This window comes from Pimephales promelas, chromosome 4 (assembly GCF_988280905.1).
Source record: "Pimephales promelas chromosome 4, fPimPro1.hap1.1, whole genome shotgun sequence".
Lineage (NCBI taxonomy): Eukaryota > Metazoa > Chordata > Actinopteri > Cypriniformes > Leuciscidae > Pimephales > Pimephales promelas.
The window spans coordinates 36,831,633-36,845,950 of record NC_142772.1 but is presented as its reverse complement, the minus strand read 5'-3'; the positions used below and the strand labels follow the sequence as shown (position 1 = coordinate 36,845,950).

The window sequence follows — 14,318 nt, the reverse complement described above, 5'->3', positions numbered from 1 at the left end:
AGTTCAGAGTACACTGCAATAAAAAGGCACTATCAGGCACAGATCTGTGGGTGGAAGTGTGTGTGTCTGCTAAATATCTGACAGAGATACATTTCACATACACTCTCAGAACTATACAGTGATCTGAAAAGTCTAAAAGTGGAAAGTAAAAATCACAGGAACATAATCACAGGTTTAATAACACATTCTGAAGGGGTGTTTATAGGACCCATATTTAGACAGAGAATAAGACTTCACACCCCTATACTCTTCAAATCAATATCAGGATTGTGAGGAAAGACATGAAAGCACATCCTGCAGGTTTTTTAAGTCAAAACTCAAAACTTTGAAGAAACCTGACTGAATGAATATTTCTTTAGACCTTCTAATCTAAACATGTATGCCTAAATAATTCATATTTAAAATGAGATTGTAAATACTTAATATTTAAATTAAGTAAAATATATTAAATAAAATAATCAAATAAAAAGTGATTTCTACAAGGAGTCACCGGCTTTCACTTCTGCCTGAGTATTTAACCGAATATTTCTTACGATTTTACTTAAAAGCTCATGCCTGAATACTTAACCCAATACTTTGAATTAGACATACACAAATATCTTGATATTTAAATAAAAGTTATATCTAATTAATACAAATTAATCAATTAATTAATCAATTAGTCAACACCTCCTTAAGTGAATGCCTTTTCACTTAAAGGGATAATTCAGGATTTAGCATTAAGCTTTGTATTAGTAGAAAACCTGTAGTATTTTCGAATTACCATGCTTTCCACCCTCATATCTCCCTGAGACGAGAAATTTATGTATTTTTTGTCTGGAAAAAATCCTCAGATGACTCAAAAATCGGCATTTTGCGTCATCGGAGGATTTTGTGGCCAGAGGCTAAAGAATACAGCCAGTAGTCTGGGAGTTGTTGTCTTTCATCCACATAAGCCAAAAATACATTTTTCTGGCTTTTCTCAGTCTAGAAAGCAAATTTCTTCGACATAAATGACCCATTTTAAATACACATTCATCTTTCCAGAGGTGAAGTATCCCTTTAAGCCAGAGACATCACTGAGTCAGAGAGCCACTCAGATGCCGGCTTAAAATATGCTGATTGGCCCCTGCTAACAGAGGAATGACACACACACACACACACACACAGTATGATTCCTCAATTACAGGCTGATCCCACATCTCAGACCTAATCTAAAAACTCAACCATGCAATAACAGCAGCCTATCAATACAGAAACAAATAATGACTCATACAGACGCGACATCTTAAATCCCTGTGAATGTCATAGGAGCCAATATTAATAGAGGAAATAAACCAAGTATTAGTCAGCAAGTTCATAGAGAGATACACAGACCACCTGCTACCAGAACACATCATTAGTGAGCAAGCATGTCTCCGATCGCACAGGCACTATAAGTGACTTCTCTTTAGGGGATGGAGTCGTCTCTCCCCTCAGTTCCTTTTGCCCTGGAGACCCTGGCTGTGATCCAGCTGGCTGTTGGTGGAGCGCCACTGACCTCGCTGGTACACGCAGCGCCAAATGATCCAGAAGGCATTAGAAGGCATTAGTGGCACAAAAACACTCAGATGCCTCTCATGTGCTGTATTATTATGATGATAGTTCAACCAAATGACTGGAAAACAGTGCGAGTCTAGAAATAAGGAGATGAGTTACAGCGGTCCAGAAACGTTAATCAGATGCAGATGACATCTCATCTAAAAGAGCCACGAGACACCAATCCAATTACTAAAGCCCAGATCAGACTTGACAGATTATTTACAATCTTAAGTACAAATAAACATGCGGCTGCTCTGCAATACACACAATCAGCTGAGGTTTTACTGCTTCAGAAGTCCAAGGCTTCTTTCCAGGCCATCTATTACAATACATACAATACAAGAGGATTCTGTCACTGAAACTCCCCATGATGTTGTTTTAAATCTGCATGACTTACTTTCTTTCATTAAACATAAAAGGGTAGTAAAAAAAAAAAAAAATCACGGTTGCTTTTGTCAGAAATAATGGTCGTAAAATAGGAATGGGTCTGTCAACTTCAATATATCATATCATAAATATATTGTCACAGTCATCATCTGCACCATTCTGTCTTCGTCTTCACTTCCCAGAATCCTCCTTGTCTCCACACTTGAACTCACTCCCTGAATCACCCACTTGTTCTTCGTCATCATCATCTGTGTCACCTGTCCTCACCACGTAAGAGTTCATTTGTATCTGTATTTAGTTTCCCTCTGTTCAGTCAGTCCTTGTCGGTTCTTGTTTATCCAAGTTGTGAATGTTACCTCTGTCTGCATGTCTGTTGTTTTGTTATTAGTAAAAGTTTGTATTGGAGCCTTTGGACTTTGAGTCTTCAATCCACACCACACCGTGACAAAAGAACTGACCACATATTGAGCTGGGACCTCGCTGGACAGATCGTGGCCTTGGCCCTGGATAGCCATGATCAACTACACCTGGTAGTTTGTTCCTCTCGCTGCCTCATGCTCTCTGAGGCATGTTACTGGCTGGGGGCTAAGAACGTTGATGTGAGGGAGCTCCCAGATCTCTCCGGTCTGGACTGGAGAGAGACGCTCTCCAGATATCTGGAGATGGCACACCATGTCACTGCTCGTCCCATCCAGCCCAGAGCCTTCACTGCTTTTGCTTCCTTTTCCATTACCAGTACCACCTCGACTCGACTTGCTTTTCGCTCCGTTTTCCATTGCAAATAGTACCCGGTCATTATAGCGACGCCTTTCATTCCTCGTTGCCCTATCAAGCTCTCGTTGGATCCTCTCAACCAAACAATGGAAAGTCTGCACCTCCTCGTTTGACCACAGCTTATTCTTCCGAGTTGCCATAATAATAAGTTTAGTATATCTCTGGCCAAACTATTTAAAAATGGCGGGGATATTCTGGATACTCCATCTGGCACGTGAATGGTGACGATTCTCTCTGACCAATCAGCAGTCGACATTTTCACGTCACATTTACCGGCTCAGCTCACTCAGTACCCGAAAGCAACTTTTACACAGTGGAAAACCAAACAAAGGCGAGTCGAATCTAATCGAGCTGGTACTGTGTAGTAGAAAAGCGCCATTTGTGTGTACCCTCTGTCTGCCCATACCTGTTTGTTTTTGTTATTAGTAAAAGTTGGTCTTGGAGCCTTTAGACTTTGTCTTTGAGTCTTCTTCAATCCACACCACACCGTGATGTATGTATTGAGGTCCATTTCAGACCCTTTGCACTGACAAACAACTTTAATTTCGGTCTATGTGACTTGAGAAGACTTGGAATATGATGCACGACTTGAGATACTTTTTGATATATAAAGTATTGAAATACAGCTCAAAATTATAATTAAAATATAAATATTAGATGAAATTTTGTAAGCTGAAATTACTAAATTCAAATAAAGATACATTTTTCAAATATTTAAAAAAAGACAACAGCACAATCTTAAATATAAAAGCTTATTATTAATAAATTATATAAATAATACTAAAATAACACTATCAAACATCATTTTAACCAATGTGAAACACTGAATCTAACCATGATGGCTTATTTGATTTGAGAACTACAAAAGAGGGGAAGGCATGAGGATGAGTAAATAATGACAGCAGGTTCCTTTTAGGTGAACTATTCCTTTACCTCTCCATGAATAATGAAGCATTTGAAATATGAAAGTATAAAACTATATTTATTCAGAATACAGCACATATTTTGGATCCTAGTCAATAGAGACATATGTTTTCGGGTCCAGACCGTGCAGTTACAGCATCTACTAATAGGTCATGCCAACCAGCCAAAACTTGATCATTTGGGTTTGCAGACCACCCAGAGAATATTCATTAAGAGCAGCATCTTCATTGAAGAGAGAAATACTGCAAACAAAACCACCAGGACAAAGAAAAATATCATCTATTTAGAAATGCCACTGTTTTTGATCAGATGTACAGACAACTATTCAAACCACAGGAGCATGAGTTTGATCGTGGATCCTGCTGTAATGAACAGTGGATACAGCTCAAGACGGCCCACCGCAGAGACACAATTTCATATCGCAGCCTTTTCCTTCTGCCAACATTTAATATGCCATATGCTCTGCTCCTCTCTCTCTTCTTACACATATTCCACACGTCATCCACATCCAATTGCAGTGTTTGCATAAGGAAAGGGTGAGATTGCACTGCTCACCCTTGTTAATTGGGCAAAACAGATCGTTTCTTGTTTTGTTTTGTTTTTTTGAGTTTTTGCTGTTCGAGTTGAGAATGGTCCTGTGGGGAGAGAGGCGGCTAGACACCGTTCCTGTTGGCTGTGATGTTAGAGAACTGTCCATCTACTGCATACACTTATCCCCCCGCAACTTCATCTCCCTCTCGGTTTGTCACTTTACCCCGCCACTCCTGCTATACTTCACACCAGGGAGCGTTCAAGAGAGAAAGCTTCTATAGATAGAGGCAAATAGTTGGCGGAAGTCACCATGTTGTGCATTTGTGTGCAAGTGTAAATATGCAGGGATTTCTGGGAGATTCTAAATGTCTAGACTAGACTACATGTAGGAGGACTCTAGTGCTTTCAAGATAGTCTGAAAAAAGCACAGGCAACAACATGAAGAGAGGAAAGATCACAGATGACATCTGTGCCAACTGCTCAACCATGTGGAGAGCGGAGGAAGAATTACACCAAACCAGCAATAAATAAATAGCAAGGGAGTAGACCAGATTAAAAACCTCTGCAGTAAAATAATGTCACGTTGATGGTGGTATTTCCTTAAATTTTCCTTCAGGATTTTTTAAAAATACACTACTAAATTCAAAACCTCAGGATAAGAAAGATTTTCCTGTTTTTGAAAGAGGTCACCAAGACTGCATTTATTTGAAGAAAAAAAATAAGAGCAGTAAAACAGTAATATTGTGAAATATTATTGCAATTTAAAATAACTTTCTGTTTTAAAATATTTAAAATATAATTTGATGACAAAGCTGCATTTTCAGCATCATTACTCCAGTCTTCAGAGTCACATGATTTTAAAATGCTGATTTGCCGCTTAAGAAACATTTCTTAGTATGGTTGTTCTGCTTAATGTGGTCACAGTGCTATGGTGTCTTTTAATGCAACTTTACTGAATCAAAATATTGAATTATTTTCTTTCTTTTTTTTAAGAAGTGTAAAAAAACATAGTGATCCCAAACTTATAAACAGTAGTGCCTATAATGTCTTATAAACATCTAGTCAGTTGTTTCTCAAATCAAACACTGACAAAATGGAAATAATGCTAGTTTGCCCATATGTTTCTTCTCACGCAGATCAATCAAACACAGCATCTGTTAGTCAGTAGATTATAGTTCAGGCTTCGCTTCGATTTTACATCGTAATTTTTCTGAAACAGAGATGAAGTTGAGTGGGCGATCATGTTAAATATTGCCGTCCTGTCTCGCCTGCGACCAGACAGAATACTACATAATTGAATAACGCTTAATGTTTTTAATGACTAGTGAGGGGAAAATGTCTTACAAAGAGCTTACCGCAAACATATCTTCAGCAAACTGGAATTGCAATCACTGATTTTAAAGTTCCAGACAGCAAAGATAGTCACAGATCTAGGGAGACTGAGATAAAAGCAATGTTGTTTTAGTTCCATCAGGACCAAAATCTTCAAATACGAATGACCATAAGCATTTAGTTTGGATTGGCAGTATGGTTCATTTCTGGGCGAGAACTCCCTGCGCATCCATGCAGCCTAGCATGGATAAGAACAGGGAGAGCAGCAATAACCCCCCTTAGGGTAAACAGAACAGAACCAACATGAATGTATTGCAGATATTATTCATGTCAATATTTTAATATACAACATAATTCGAGAATTTAGTCTGATTCAAGGGGAATCAGAATGCCAATTCCTGGCTCAGTGAGAGGAGGAGCTGGGTATTTAGCTCCAGAGATAATACTGAAGGATATGAATACAACGCGTCATATTCCTATAGGTAGACGTGGATCAGCTGACGCAAGCTTGACCAACCTGACCAGTCAGAACTAATGCTACGTTTGATAATTATTTATACACTATTATAATATTTTGAATTAGGTTTTATTTTTTAATAATTCAGGATTTTTATTATGTCTATTTAGGTTTATTTCAGTTAAAGTTTTACCAATTGTAGTACTTCAATTTAAAGTTTAATTTAAATGAATGAACACTACAGTATAGTTATGACTGACACAAATACAAGACACAATGGATAGATTTGCCATCTCAAACTCACAAGAGTGTTCATAAGAGCAATAAAAAGGGAGATAAAGGAGAAAAAGGCAACCAAGGAAGTGAGAGAGACAGAGAGAGAGAGAGACAGAGAGAGAGATCAGGTAGGAAATGACACAGATGAGGAGAGACAGAGTGACAAAAAGCGAGAGAAAGAAAGTAAGTCCACAAGAGAAAGCGTGCTAATCCCATCTGAGACTGTAGTCTGGGAGTGAATGACCGGACGGCTGGACAAATAAACAGCATGAGGATTCACGTCTCACACTGTAACATCACCAAAGCATTGTTCTCCCTTCCTTTTCCTTGTTTCCAGCCAGTTTCATAATCAATTACGACTGTAGTGTGTATCCAAGCATACAGAGTCTCTCAACTGTACAGTGAGTCTCCCTGTGGGCTAAACACACACACACACAGGCACAAACAAAGCTATAGGCAAAGACTAATAAACAGTCACAACGCAGTTAAAATCCTAAACATGAAAAACATGGAGATTAAGATTCACATACATGGCTTTCATCTCTCTCTCTCTCACACACAAACCAAATGCAAATCACACTGTAATGCCCAATGGACAGACATTAAAAAAAGGAAGGAGCGATGGACAGCACGAGGAGAGATGGATGGAGGTATGAGGAAGAGAGAAAGATACACCATCTGTCAGCATGTAGTAAATCAGGTCAGACTGGATTGTGTAAGATTATAAAACGCACACAGAGTCATTGCACAGTGGTGAGACATATAACACACACACACGACACAAAAATAACACACACGCACCCACCCGCCCGCCATTTAGAAACAACACACACACAGAAACTTAACACTAAAAACAATCACAATACATAAAGACTACTGAATCATGGGAAACAAATTCTTCACATATCTTAAAAAATATTCAATTATTTAATACAATATTAATTAATGTCAAAACGATATATCCAATGCAAAGTGGATATGACAATCTAACTAGACATAACCAACTCAAGCAATCCGAAACACAATCCTGAGCTTTTATCAGCTGGACTGGACACATGCTATGATATTACTTACAGGAGAGAGCCCTTCCCCTCCTTCTCTCTGCTGGAGAAGAGATTCACTCCTTAGTAAAGAATCCAGTTGGAGCTAAAGGAAAGAAATAAGAGCATGCGAGAGAGAGAGAGAGAAAGAGAAAGAAAGAGAGAGAGAGAGAGAGAGAGAGCAAGCTTGTCTATGAGCTCATCCTCATAAAAAATGAAGAGGTCACTTTTGTCGGATCTCTGCTCTGGTCTATACTCCGAGAAAATGAATAAGCTTACTGAGAAAAAGGAGGGGTAGAACGTCTGGGAGGGGAAGAGCAGCCAGTAAGATAGGTGGGAAAATAAGAGCAAGGAGAAAGAGAGAGAGAGAATACCAGGGAAACCATCACCAATTAATCGCTGACACTTTGTCTTCAGCACCACGGACAGAGGAATGGAGAGCGAGAGTGAAAAATGAAGGGCGAAATGAGAACGTGATGTCCACATGTCGGACGTGTTGCGATGAGTTTGAAATGATGACAGGGACACGAGGCGCTTCTTTCTTGCCTTGTGATGTGCCCGCTGAGGAATGCTGGGTAATTAGTGCACATACCAGAACTGATCATTCAGCTACACTCTCCGAGTGTGACAGACAGAAAGCTGAAAAAGTCTGCATACCTTCATTTGACTCTAAACAAGCCCAATGTCATGCTGTTAAACAGCTCAAACTGAAAACAGGAGAACACAAGGAAGAAACCAAAACAGAAGCGGATTAAAGGCCAATAAGCATTTTGCAGTGTCAGAAGTCACAATGCTAATGCTTATGTGAGAACTGACTAAATCTAATCAGTTTACCCGAACAAATCCACACAAACAGTACAGTCTGTTTGCAAAGTATTAGTGAAAAGAACTTTTTGGACTGCGCTAAACTCACCACAATGCCAGGGTGATGCCATGTAGTTGCTAGGGTGAACTGGGTGGTTGCTAGGTGTTTTTTTTAGTCCAAGTCAAAAAAGAGCAATCCTGGGCTGCATTGAAAATCGCATATTTAGTAGGACCTTACTTTGCGACCGATAAAAAGTATGTTCTATACAGAATGAGTGTGTGTGTTGTATGAGTGGACATAATATATTTGCCATATTGTCCTTATCACGTGATCACCAAATCCTCGCCCGTGGCCTCAGCGGATAGTAAAGTGTCCATCTGCTGGCTTTATGATTATATTACACTATAAACTGCATGTGTTTATGAACCAGGTGATGAACCGGTTTAGTGGGTGATAAGTTCTACGTGTTCAATGGGAATTAAACACATGACCTTGGTGTTGGCGAATCTGTATTTCAATCTATGCAGGATCTCACCATGACACCCACTCCCACCATCCTGACAACCAGACACTGGAGCACAGGGATCAGCCGCTGTCACAGTGACTCAGACTATGTGTGAAAACAAAACAGGGTGAGGTGAATCTGCTGGGACTCTGAGACAGAGAGAGCATGACAGACAGGTGGGGGTCGCAGACAAAAATACCGGTTCAAAAATAGATACTGTTATGAGCGGGCTTTTAGAGCTCATGGTGCTGATCTAAAAGCTTGAGATCAATGATGTGTTAGTCTGACCCACTTCTCTGTCTCTCACTCCTTTTAGGAAATCACTCTCTAACATCATCGTCTTTCGCCACAGCTCAGGCTGACAAAGACAACCAGATTTTTCACTGCAAACCTTGCAGAGACCAAATCACGCTTCGTTGCTTCCTCTTTAGTAGTATTTTATATACTCGTAATCTTAATCTCGATTTTCACAACTACATGAGCAGTTTAGACAGCATCAAATGTTATCAATATTTCTGGACAGTATTTTCTAGATGAAAAAGTGTAAATAAAATAAAGTCTAGACCTCAATCTGATTGAAATGCTGAGGCAGGACCTTAAGCAACAACAACACGACATATTATACCGTGTCATTATTTATTTAACAAAAATAAAGGCAAAATGGAGAAGCCATGTGTGATTATTTCCATGTGTGTGCCATGTGTGACTATTTAAAATTCACAGTACCTTTTCTTTGTATCAAATAAGTATTTACACTCATAACTGCGTTTGAAACAAAAGACCTAGAGGCTTTAGTGGTCCTCCACTTGGGCACTCTATATCGCTTTCCTGAGGGAAGCAGTTCAAATTCTAAAAGCAAAATGTGGGATGTACCCTCTAGGATAGTTAAAGACTTCCTAAGAACAATTCTCTCACACAAAGCAGACAAACCCAGCTGAACGGATCCTGTAATCGTTATGTGCTGCAGCTGGGATCTACTTTTAACATTTAATCCATAAAACCAACAAGTTTATCATCAATCAATGTACCCAAATACTTATATGAACTGACCTTCTCAACCTCTTTACCAGCAATAACTAACTACTTTAGATGGAGTTCCGACAGAATTATAAAATTATATCCTTAGTTTTGGATACATTAATTTGTAAATTAAATTTGTAGAACCACTTTTATCAGCAATAAATTGAAGTAATTGTTTTCTTATGACTTTTTCAGTTTCTCAATGAACAAATGAGGTAAAAGGGTTTTCACACATGATCATTGGTAAATGAGTGTGGCATTTAAATGGCAGATTTTCAAATGTAACACAAGAGCTGTTTGTTTTGAATGATGGGTTTAATGTAGAGAACTGTGCGGTTTTAAGACTTGGTCTGAATATTACAGTAGGTATATGAGTGAATGTGTTTACTGAGCAGTTTACCTACCCATGTAGGAGCACTTTTAGTGACCACTTTCACTTTTAACTGTAATCAAAAAACAGTTTCCACAAAATATTTAGCAGCACAACTGTTTTCAACATTGATAATAATAAGAAATGTTTCTTGAGCACCAAATCAACATATTAGAATGATTTCTGAAGGATTAAGTGACACTGAACCCTGGAATACCCACTTATCACACTACTTTTGTAATTTATTATGGATGTATGCAAGCTATATAATCTATTTAGTCTTTAATGAAAGAGTCCAAAGTTTATTGTGATTACTTCTCTAAATGTAAATGTCAAAGTAAGTGGAAGCTGGGGAGGTTTCAGTGTGATTTTACTGACCCTGACTATTTGTTGTTTTGAACATGATTTATTACTAAATCGGCCATTCATGCTAATACATGGCACACAGAAAATGGGCATGAATCATTATTGTTAGAGATTGGCCACAAACACAAAAGACATCATCAGCATTCAGTCATTCTTACCGACACACATACTGCTCACATAGACAGAATAGACAGAATGCCAGTGCACCGCAAAAAAATAGAAAGCTTGGGTTTGTTTGTGTGTGTGAGGAAAGAGTGGGCAGCGTCTGGAATGGAATGAAGAGAGGGGGTTGGAGCAAAGCCAGTGTTTCATATGGATGAGAGTCTGACATACAAGAGAGATTAGAGAGAAACATTTTAAAAAGAGCTCTAGTCTGTTGTCATGTGAGTACTGTAGGTTCTCATGAGAACTGAAATCATGTGCCAAAATGAGCACTCCTGCCCCCTTGTGGTGAACATTGAAATCAGAAGACTTATTTTCCCCGTTTTATCCCACTTCTAAATATCTTAAATGTAAAAAAAAATCTTATTAATATGAAAAATAAAAAATATTTGGATTATTTTATGTCAAAAATAAATTAATGAACACTTTTGTATGGTTAACATCTGCAGTGGCAACATCATAAAACACGTTTTAATGAAAAGCAGAAGCCATCTGCTTCAGGAGCTCAATGACAGCTTGGTGTGTCACAGGAGATGAGCGTTTCAGGTCTCAAATATAGGACAGCGCTCCGTGTAACATGCTGTGTAAGTACTGGCAAAAAACTAACACAACACACTGAATGATTCCTACTGTCTTGTATGATAACATTTAGAGCTTGACCCAAGAGTTGAATTTCAATGACAGTGAGCCCTGGGATGACAAGATTTATAATGATTTAATAATGGCTAAATAATGACTTGTCTTTTATAAACCAAGAGTGGGCTGCATAATAGGAGGCAAAGGCAATATTTGCATTGACTGCAATAATACTGACCTTATTCTAAATAAGACACTCAATTCTTTCATTTATATTGCCATTCACATTTGGGGTTTTTGAGTAATAAATGCTGTGAATTGTTTATACCCAACTCTCAGTTTGAAAGTAGTTAATAGCTGGAGTCTTGCAGTCCATGTCCATGTCCTTTGAGGGCCAGAACTGGAATACCAAAATTTGAACAAATAGCACCGTTCTGTCAGGACCACTATTGTCAAATACGATTGACAATTAGCCTACAGTTTGGATTGGCGGTATGGTTCAGTTCTGGGCGAGAACTCCCTGTGCTTCCATGAATAAGAGCAGGGAGAGCAGCAATAAACCCCCTTAGGGTAAACAGAACAGAACCAACATGAATGTATGCAGATAAAATTAATTCAAGATTTTAAAAAGTACAACATATTTCGAGAATTTAGTCTGATTCAAGGGGAATCAGAATGCCAATTCCTGATTGGGCGAGAGGATGAGCTGGGGATGGAGGAGGGTATTTAGCTCCTGAGAACCACGATAGCTGCTGATAATACTGAAGGATCTTATAGGCATTGTATTCCTATAGGTAGATGTGGATTAGCCGAGCGTCTGATGTGCCCTTGACTAACGTGACCAGCCAGAACTAATGCAACGCATGATTTATGCAAACATAATACATAAAATCATGCTCCATGCAGTACCATCTCATCTAGCCTGGTTCAGCACTCATTTAATTAGAAGTATGAACAGATCTATGTGATTCAAGCCAAAGACTATTACCACCCATTAGACAGCTCAATGTTCAGGTCAAAGACATCTTTAGGGATAAGAGAGATTTGACCTATCTGAAGCAAAGCAGTGACCCACATAAGATAACACAAACTAAACAATCCACAAAACAACTGTTCTTTGACTCACTCCAGTCCAAATGCAATCATTTCAGGTCTCAACAATAAGGATTGCCTGAACAGCATGATCATTTCACACCAGCTGACAGAGCTGTCTTTTGTCTCATCAGGCCAGTGCTGGATTCTCACTATACTCTTAATAATCTTCAAATTTGAAGCTGCAATCCATAGCTTTTTTGGGGGGTTAAAAATGATCCAAAATACATAACCAGCCAGTGTTCAAAACTATCTGCTTGCCTTAACTCGATTCAAAGTGGTAAGCCTGTAATAATGTTTTTAACTTCAGTGGTACTGGTGGATTTCCGCGAAAAATTCGAGCATTTCTTTGCGTCATTACGTCACATCTGTACACATAAACGTCGAGTATCGGCTATATTGCGTGTGAGGATGCTGGAGGTGGAGATTTATAGCCTTTTCTCACAGCACTTGATATAATTGAACTTATCAATTTGATGGCGGATCCAGAAAGGTTCAAACAACAAATCACCAGTGACAGCAGATTCACCCGCTGTAAAATGCAAAAAAAATCGTTCGGACTTCGGAGTGACTACAACCGCATCCGGCCCATGCGAAAACAAGGATACATATCAGAAGGGCATTACATACAGTCACACAATGCTTGCTTACGTTGTTAACATTAACAATTTGAGAATAACGTATAATTTGCACGGTTTTGCCTGATATGACAAGCGATTTTTAAATTTAATCAGCGCAATTTACTGCAATGTCAGAACCAGTACAAAAGTGGATGTTTCTTACTAGTTCAGATGACATTTTCCGGTGAAAATTCTCGTTGGTCATACTTCCAAAAAGAGTAATCTGTGATTCTGAATGCCAGTATCCACACCGGCGAGGTGACTGACAGCCTCACACTCTCCTCAAACATTGTGTTCATCCTGTGCCGTGTCGAGGGTGTTGAAGTACAACTCACGTAAAGTTGATAATTCCACGAATGACTGCAATTGCAGATTTCGAACAGAGTGCGACAAAGACGAAAAACACCGGACTGCAGCTTTAAATATTTGGTTTTCAATGTTATATTGACCATTGCAACTCAATGTTATCCAGATGCTGGCTAACACACAGAAGATTAAGTTTTTTCAAAATGTTTAATTGTTTTGGAATTTAGACTGGGTTGAAATTGAAAATTATAAATCATGGATCATGTCATGGCTTTGTTAGTTCTACTATTTTTGTTATTTATTGTACTTTATTATTCTTTTAATTCTTGCGACTTTTATATAAACATACACATGGCAATTTAATATGTAATTTATTTATTTCACATATGCTGTACTTTAAAGTTGGTGTTATTTTTTGGTTAACTATTGTTGTCGTATTATTATAACAGTAATTGTTTAAACAGGCCTTTTTTTGAAAGATTAAAATCAATAAAATATATATTTAAAAAAAAAAATCTGTCATTGTTTTATTAAAAAAAGGGTTATAGCTTGTAATTACCAGTTCTTATTGCTTAAAATGAAATAATTACATTTTCCTTATATCTTATATTATTAATTCAAAGATTTGTTATATAATTACATTGACTTAAAACTACAGTACTTGTAAACAAAACTTAATTTTACTTTTAGTTAATTAAAACTTAACATTTTAAGTTAATTAAAAAAACTTTTTTTGATGGGGCCAGAATAAATTCAATGGCAGGGCAAGAACAAATTTGATTTACTGACCCAGCTGGGCCAATATAAGAAGAAAAAATCCTTGTTGTTGAGCCCTACATTTTCCTGCAAGCAAACACCCCCTTTTTTAACTCTGAACTACACAACAACCCTGTAAACATGATGCAAAGCCTCTGTAAGAAGCCCATTCAACTTACCAGACTGATAACAGTGTGTAAGCGGGGCTGTGTGGCCATTGTCTAAAAGCACAAACATTTTCCACTCAAACCCTTTATGCAGCAACTCAATTAGCACAATTAGTTGTCAGTTCAGAGCAAATAGAAGCTTACTGCCTAAAAAATAGAAACCAGAAGAAGATTTCTGCACTGTTTCAGATACAAAGTAACACAATTTTAACCACACAACAAGATGCCATGTTTTCAATATTGTCAGTGAGAGTCCTGATTTGCAACTTTAGCAACTGTAATATGACCTGTT

The 14,318-nt window shown here is 38.1% G+C and overlaps 1 protein-coding gene across 1 annotated transcript in view; it reads right to left on the bottom strand.

Annotated features, from left to right (window-relative positions):
* The window catches only part of osbp2b (oxysterol binding protein 2b), a 55,500-nt gene that overhangs the window by 28,248 nt on the left and 12,934 nt on the right, over window positions 1-14,318 (bottom strand). The window lies entirely within an intron of this gene.